The sequence below is a fragment of the Rattus norvegicus genome, chromosome 4, assembly GCF_036323735.1.
Source record: "Rattus norvegicus strain BN/NHsdMcwi chromosome 4, GRCr8, whole genome shotgun sequence".
Taxonomy (NCBI): domain Eukaryota; kingdom Metazoa; phylum Chordata; class Mammalia; order Rodentia; family Muridae; genus Rattus; species Rattus norvegicus.
The window spans coordinates 159,777,141-159,785,552 of record NC_086022.1 but is presented as its reverse complement, the minus strand read 5'-3'; positions in this window follow the sequence as shown (position 1 = coordinate 159,785,552).

Sequence of the window (8,412 nt, the reverse complement as noted above, 5' to 3'; positions counted from 1 at the left end):
TTTGATCTTCACCAACAGGGTATAATTGGAGGGTTATAGACATCTGGCCCCATTGTTAGGGGCTGATAACTCTGTAATAACAACTGATTCTAGGTCTAGTTAGGAATCTTTTGAATTTGTTGTTGGAAAAAAACTAGACAAGAAGTTTGTAAGGCAGGGTGCGATTAGTAGGATTAGAAAAAGAAGGAGGAAGGAGCTTAAGAAAGGCAGTGTCCAATTCCATGCTGGATTGCCAGTGCTCCACCAGCCAGAGGCATTGAACTTTTGCTTACATTTTTGGAAATCTGTCCAGAGTTGTCAGATCTTATCTTTTACTATACCCAAGGGTTGACACAAAAGCAACATTCCTCCCAGAGGAAGAGACAAAAACAACCCTTCTCTGCTGTTTGCAAATCTAAACCTTGTAGGGTTTGTAGTAGTGGCCAGTAAGTCAATTTGGCCCCAGAGGGTAAGGACAGTCTGAGCTACCCATTGGAGGTCCTGGATGAACTAAGAAGAAAACCAATAGTAGGTAGTTAGGGAAGCAGTCAGTCCTGCTGTTCCAGTGCTGACATCAGAGGTTATGCCCAGGCCTGTGAGAAGAGTTAGGATCCGAACCATCCCTTTCTCGTGTCGTGCTGCTATAAACTCTGTGATGGAAACCAGCGAGGGTTCTTCTCTGGGTATCACTCCCAATTTTTGGAAAAAGAACACCAGGGCACAAGTCCTAGATCACCCGGCAGGTAGGCAGTGTAACCTTCGGTGTTCCAGAGGATGGAGACATTGTGAATGTTCAGATGTAAGGGTTGGGTGGTAGTGCTCAGGGGGAAGGTCTGAAGAATTCAGTACAACCACAACGTGTGTTCCTGAGTCTGTGATACCAAAGAGTGGGATGTGGGAAAGATAAGGGCGGATGTGATATTTGGCTCAGAGTCGTTAATGAGCATCAAGGTGAGAGGCTCTTATAGTCCAGTGAGTGAGGCCACAAACGGTGGTCCTGAGTTTGACCCAGGAGGCACACACAAGCTGCATTCCCCAGAGCATCTGGGCAGAGTGCATTTAGTAGGCGATGCACTGAGGTTAAGGTCTGAAACAAGAGTTGAAGTGACCAAGAGGACAGAGAGGCAGGATTGGTGCCATCCAAGTGGGGAGATGTTAGAGAGGTTAGAACCTTTGATGAATGTTGGATCACATTTTTTTATTTTTCTATACCTAGACCAGTGGTTCTCAACCTTCCTAATACTGCAACCCAGAGCCATAATGTTATTTTCATTGTTATTTCATAACTGTAATTTTTAGCTGGCTGGTGGTGGCATCTGCCTTTAATCCCTGCACTCAGGGGACAGAGGTAGGTGGATTTCTATGAGTTTAAGGCTAGCCTGGTCTACAGAGCAAGTTTCAAGATAGATAGGGCTACATAAAGAAACCTTGTCTCAAAAAAAAATCAACCAATAAAGTAAAATAATGGTAAATTTGGTAGTTATAAATCATAATATAAATATCTGATATGCAGGATATCTTATGTGTGACCCCAAAGGGGCTAGCTGCACTCCACAGGTTGAGAACCACTGTCCTAGATTTTAGGGGACAGGGATATATACTCTTCCTGTCTGTATTGTGCCCACCAGGTGCTTGCTGAACAGGACATATTACAGTTTGCCAGTGACGGTGACACCCTCCTCCCATCTGGTGTCCCATAGACCTGGAGTGTAGAAGTAGAAGGATCCCTCCATGTAAGGAGGAGAGGGGGAGTTAGGATGGCCCAGATTTGTCCCACGGTATCTGCAGGACCAATATGGGCAACCTTTGTAAGTTTGTGGCCTCTATTTTTTAACAGTAATCTTCTCTTGGTCATAGTGAAAACAGGCATGGGGTTAAGTCCTGGTGAAGGAGAGGTGGATAAGAGAATTACAGGAAACTGCATCAGCCTTTGACAGACTACTGGAGAGCAAACTCCTGACCACATTAGGACAGGCTGTTGGTTAGAGGGGAGGGTCTCTTGAATCACAGCCATTCGTGTGTAAGAGATGCCACGGTCAGGTGTAGATAGGAAGAAAAGAGAGAGAGCAAACTTAGATATACAAGATTTAGATATTGTGCAGCGGCAGAAGCTGCCCCCATTGACACTCGAGCATGCCAGCTTTGGCCACTGAACCGTACTACGGCCAAGCTGTTTGCAGTAACAGAGTGAGACTTTAATAAAATCTGTCTATGGAGGAAGAGAGGAAGGGTCCCAAAATGAACTCCGCTGGAGAAAGTTTCCATAGGTTCCAAGTGGGAGCTGAGAGGCAAGAGAGAAGCCCAGGAAGGCACAGAGAAGCTTTAAAACTTCCAGGACGGACCTAGAAGGCAAGAGGGAGGAGGGGAAGAGACCCTGAAGGGCTTAAGGACGCTGCAGGACTTAGTAGGCAACTCCCAGAGGAAAGGAGGCAAGGGAAGGGGAGGGTTCCAACAGAGGGAGAGCAGCAAGTTTCTTAGTAACTGGCTAGATGTCCATGTGGTGGGGCCCTGGAGGGGGTTAGAAGGCTCGCTGAGCCGCAGAGAGGACACTTATGAGTAGGCGAGGAGAGCCGGATGGGCAGAACAGGTAGAGGGGAGAAGTGGCTTGCTGAGGTTTGGCCTTTTGCTATGGACTGTAATGCTAAATACTGCGCCCCCCCCCCCAACCAAGGCCTGGTTGCTCCCAGGGACAAGAGAATCCCAACTACACCAAGTAATGCTTTGTGACCTTGCTCCTTAATTTAAAACTACTGGTTAAATAAAGACATTGACAGCCTATCACTGGACCAAAGAGAGACAGGCAGAGTCTCAGTTCGAGGCTTGGGACTAAGGACTGTCCAGGTGAGTTGGGTGGAAAGGTGGGTGTTTGGGTCAGTCCAAGTAAAGGCCAAGCTATTTCGTGACTTGGGGACAAAAGTTTCCTCCACCTCCAAGAGTAACGGAAGAGTACCAGATGCTCAGAGACAACTTCTTTGGATCCAGGAAAGTCTTCACCAACCTAAGGGGGAACTTAACAAATTGCTGATGGTAAATTGGGTGCCAAGCGACCAATAGGCCAAAAGGTGAGTCTGTCATAGATGGTCTGGAGATGAGGGATAGAGTCCTGGTGCAGCTTACACAGGGAGGGGAAGCCTAGGCACCGGAGAGCCTATCAAAGTCAAGGCAGCAGTGTAAGTGTCTGAGGAGAACTTCCTAATGCAAGCAAGTGGTGCAGCTCTGAAGGGGAAGGGATCCTGGAAGCCAAGGAATTACCACGAAGTCACACAGCACAGCAAAGCTCACCCAAGAGATTTACTGGGAAAGACACACGAGGGTGGCTGTCTCTACCTGGGTGAGAAGCAGCAGAGAACTGAGTGGGAGGTAGGCTTATGTAGGGTTTCTTGGGGGCAGAGTTTCCCAGGGTGGCGATTCCCAAGGTGGGGATTCGTGGGATTTCAAGTCCTGAGTTTGGGTAGGCTCAGCGATTAGTGGGTTTTCGAGCACAGGGTTGGTGGGTTTTCAAACTTTTTACCCTTTACCAAATGCTGCCTGCTGAGAGGTCTGCAGGGTTCAGGAAAATGACATCATTGGCCTTAGCCAGAGGGCATCAGATGAAAGATGACGTGGGGTGAGGATTTGGTGGGGGGAAAGCTGGGCTACCATACTGCACAATAACACAGTGCATCTTTCAGATGATGGCCCAGGAGACACCATTAAAAAGTATCATCCTCCTCCTTCTCAAAGGAGAAGGGAAGGGGAGGAGCTACCTGAGGAGAGACTGGGAGGAAAGAGGGGTTCAATCAGGATGTAAAGTGAATAAATAAATTAATTAAAGAGGGGGGAAAGGATCATTCAGGCATGGTGACAAATGCCTTTTTCCCTGCACTAGGGATCCAGAGGCAAGTGGATCTCTTGTGAGCTTGAGGCCAGGCTGGTCTACATAGTGAGTTCCAGGACAGCCAAGTCTCTAAATAAATGAATATAATTAATTCATTAAAAATGCTGTGATGTCCCAGAGGCACACAGCGACGAGAACCTGGTGAGGATACAATGTCCGAGAGTCATGATTTAGTAGCACGACCTCCAGAATGTAACTGCTCATGCTCAGACTCTGGTTCTGCTTCCGGTTGACAGTGTACGCTCAGGGCTGAGGTTAGCTCGACAGCAGAGAATTTGCCCAGCCCAGTGAGGCCCCATGTTCCATCCCCAGTGCCTGCCACCATACAGTGGGAATAATCTTGATCAAGTTACTCAAGCCTTCTACATGCCTTCGTCCAAATCTGTGAAAGCAGGACTTTTTTTTCCTTTTAAGATTGTGGTTTGTGTTTGAGCGCGCGTGCGTGCGTGCGTGCGTGCGTGCGTGCGTGCGTGCGTGTGTGCGCATTTGTGTTGTGTGTGTGTGTCTCTGTGTGTGTGTGCTTGTATGTGTGTTTGTGTTGTGTGTGTGTGCTTGTGTGTGTGTTTGTGGTGTGTGTGTTTGTGTTGTGTGTGTGTTTGTGTTGTGTGTGTGGTGTGTGGTGTGTGTGTGGTGTGTGTGTGGTGTGTGTTTGTGTTGTGTGGTGTGTGTTTGTGTTGTGTGTGTGTCTGTGTGTATGTGTGTGTGGTGTGTGTGTTTATGTGGTGTGTGTGTGGTGTGTGTGGTGTGTGTGTGTGGTGTGTGTTTGTGTTGTGTGTGTGGTGTGTGTTTGTGTTGTGTGTGTGGTGTGTGTTTGTGTTGTGTGTGTGTGTCTGTGTGTATGTGTGTGTTTGTGTTGTGTGTGTGGTGTGTGTGTGGTGTGTGTTTGTGGTGTGTGTTGTGTGTTTGTGTGTTGTGTGTGTGTTGTGTGTATGTTGTGTGTGTGTGTTGTGTGTGTGTTGTGTGGTGTGTCTGTGTGGTGTGTCTGTGTGGTGTGTCTGTGTGGTGTGTCTGTGTGGTGTGTCTGTGTGGTGTGTGTTTGTGTTGTGTGTGTGTATGTGTGTGTGGTGTGTGTGTGTGGTGTGTGTGTGGTGTGTGTGGTATGTGTTTGTGTTGTGTGTGTGTGTCTGTGTGTGTGGTGTGTGTGTGGTGTGGTGTGTCTGTGTGTTGTGTGTGTGGTGTGTGTGTGTGTTGTGTGTGTGGTGTGTATGTGTGTGGTGTGTGTTTGTGTTGTGTGTGTGTATGTGTGTGGTGTGTGTGTTTGTGTGGTGTGTGTGTGTGGTGTGTGGTGTGTGTATGTGTGTTGTGTGTGTGGTGTGTGTGGTGTGTGTTTGTGTTGTGTGTGTGTATGTGTGTGGTGTGTGTGTTTGTGTGGTGTGTGTGTTTGTGTGGTGTGTGTATGTGTGTTGTGTGTGTGTGGTGTGTGTATGTTGTGTGTGTGTTGTGTGTGTGTGGTGTGTGTATGTTGTGTGTGTGTGGCATGTGTATGTTTTGTGTGTGTGTCCACCCTAGGAGACCAGAATAGGCCATCAGATCCCCTGGAGCTAGAGATACAGGCCATCCAGTGTAAATACTGAGGACTGACTCCAGTCATCTGGAACAGACACAAATGCTCTGAACTCCGAGCCAACTCTCCAGTCCCCACCCCACCCCACCTTTTTTTTTTTTTTATTTTAAAGACAGGGTCTGTCTGTGAAAGCCAGATTGGCCTTGGACTCATGAACTTTGTGCGGTGCATCCAGACAATGGATTAAAGGTGTGTGCCACCATACCCAGCTTAGCAATGATCGAACTCTGGTGAGCAGCAAACAAAACCAGGCTAGCTGAGGCTGGGGCAAGGGGATTGCTAATTCAAGGCCAACCTGGAAGAGTTAGTAAGAGGCTCTCAAAACAAATAAAAGTAAACAGAAGGCTGGGACATGGCTCAGTGGTGGAGTACTGAGTCTAGCATGTGCAAGGCCCAGGTTTCATCACCAGAACTATATTTAAAATCGCCATAAAGTTTATGGCACACAATAGGTATTCAATAAATACAATCTATTTCTGTTTGACTTAGACATTTCTGATGTTAGTTTTGCTTTTTTATTGCTTCTGTTTTGGTTTTTCTCCTTCTCCTTCTCCTTCTCCTTCTTCTCCTCCTCTCCTCCTCCCTTCTTCTCCTTCTGAGACAGGGTTTCAGGGTTTCAATGTATCTCTGTATCCCTATGTATCAATGTATCTTACTATGCAGATCAGGCTGGTCTCAAACTCAAGAGAGATCCGCCTGCTTCTGCCTTCCAAGTGCTGGGATTAAAGGTGTGCAGCACCATGCCCGACTTAGGTAATTTTGAAAAGCAATCCAGCAAACAAACTGCTCAGTATTTACTCTGAGTAAACAGTAAAAAGTTTATTACAAAACAGGAGAGAAGTCAGTAACAGCCACAGCAGAGGCTACGGAACGGAAGCAAACCCATGCTTTCTTCTTTGGGTTTGTTGCTTGTTATCAAGTTTGACAGTGTAGAGATTGATCCGGGCCTGTGTGTGCTAGACAAGTACTCTTGCCCTGTCTATATCCTCAGGCCTAGTTTTTCTTTTCTTCTTTTTTTTTTTTTTTTTTTTTTTCTGAGCTGGGGATGGAACCCAGGGCCTTGCGCTTGCTAGGCAAGCGCTCTACCGCTGAGCTAAATCCCCAACCCCTCTAGTTTTTCTTTTCTTAGGAGACTGTGCCAGGCGTGCTGGCCAGCCTGGTCTACAGAGTGAGTTCCAGGATAGCCTAGACTACACTGAGAAACCCTGCCTTAAAAAACCAAAGGGAAGGGGGTTGGGGATTTAGCTCAGTGGTAGAGCGCTTGCCTAGGAAGCGCAAGGCCCTGGGTTCGGTCCCCAGCTCCGAAAAAAAAAGAAAAGAAAAGAAAAAAAAAACCAAAGGGAAGAAAAAGAAAGACTGTGGGGTCTTTATTTGTTTGTTTGTTTTTAATACAAGCTTTAGGCTCTTGGAAAAGATGCACAGAAATACAGTGATCTCCTGTGCTCTTCCAGCTCCACCTTGTACACAGCTTCCCCATTTATTAACATGGTGCATTGTGCAAGCCGTTCCTTCTAGCTGATACATGATACTGCCTAACAGAGTTTACATTAGGGCTCTTAGGTCGTATAGCTCTATGGATCATGAAATATGTAAATGTCATGAACCGTCAGTGTAAGGTAGGCACACATTTTCCTCAACCTACTTTAAGGCTTTGACCTCCCCTCAAGCCACCACCCACCAGGGGTAGTGGAAAAGAAAGTTTATGAGGAGACAAGGGAAGTGGACCTGTTTAGAAATAGTTCTTCAGGGTGATTCCAATCTCCGAGTTGTTTTTAATCCAGTCCGTTAGCAAACCTCCAAATACAAATCACCAGCTGAAGACCAGTCCGCCTGACAGCCACCACACATGAATCAGCAAGGGCGGTTCAATCCAGAAGAAACCTTTTGGCCCAGCAATTGGCCTGGAAGCCACAGGAACCTCACAAGCTCTTAGGCGAGTGCCTCTCTCTGAATCACCACAAGGGAAGCTCAGCAACGCAGTGTAAGGCGAACCACGTGTGTTGTCACCGAAGACTAGCAAGGTAGGGCAAGGCAAACCACTGCTTAAACCACGGTCTGCGGGGCCATATTTATACTCTTTCCAAATATCACATGTCCCTTCACGTGTCTGCTACAGCAAAACATCCTTTCACCTGTGTCTGCTTCAGCGGAACATTCTTTCACGGGTCTGCTTCAGCAAGACAGCTTTTCACCTGTGGGCCCAGCAAACATCATCTGACCTAACTGACTTTCCAAAGAAACCAGAAGTTTCCACTTCAATGCAATATTGCAGGAATAATTTCACTGCCCTAAAACTTCTAGCCACCTGTTTACCCTCCCTTTCTCCAGGCTCTTGGGAACACCTAAGTTTTTAAAAAGAAATATTTTTTTTAGAGTTTTTATTTGGGCTGGAGAGATGTCTCAGCGGTTAAGAGCACTGACTCGCTGCTCTTCCAGAGGTCCTGAGTTCAACTCCCAGCAACCACAGGGTGGTTCGCAACCCTCTGTAACAGGACCTGATGCCCTCTTCTGGTGTGTCTGAAAACAGCTACAGTGTATTCATATACATGAAATAAATAAATCTTTTTTTAAAAAGTTTTTATTTATGTGTATATATGTCTGTATACACATATGCATGCAGGCACCCTTAAAAGGCCAAAAGAGGCCTTGGATCTCCTGGAGCAGGTGCTAACTGGCAGTTGTAAGCCAACCGTGGTACATGCTAGGAGCAAATCTAGTTACCATGAGAACAGTCCCGAGGTCCTATTATTTCTAATGCTTGTGTGGCTTTGTTTTTCCCAGAATGTCACCAGGTTGGAATCGTGTAGTATGTAGCCATTCAGACTGGCTTCTTCCACCCAGCAAGACACATTCACAGTTTCTTTCTGATTCCTCTGCTTGTCAGTTCATTCCTTTTAGTTGAATGAGACCCCGTCTGGATAATTCACAGCTCACCTATTGGAGGACTCGTTGGTAGCTTCCAAGTTCTCAGATAGACCCAATAAAACTTGTG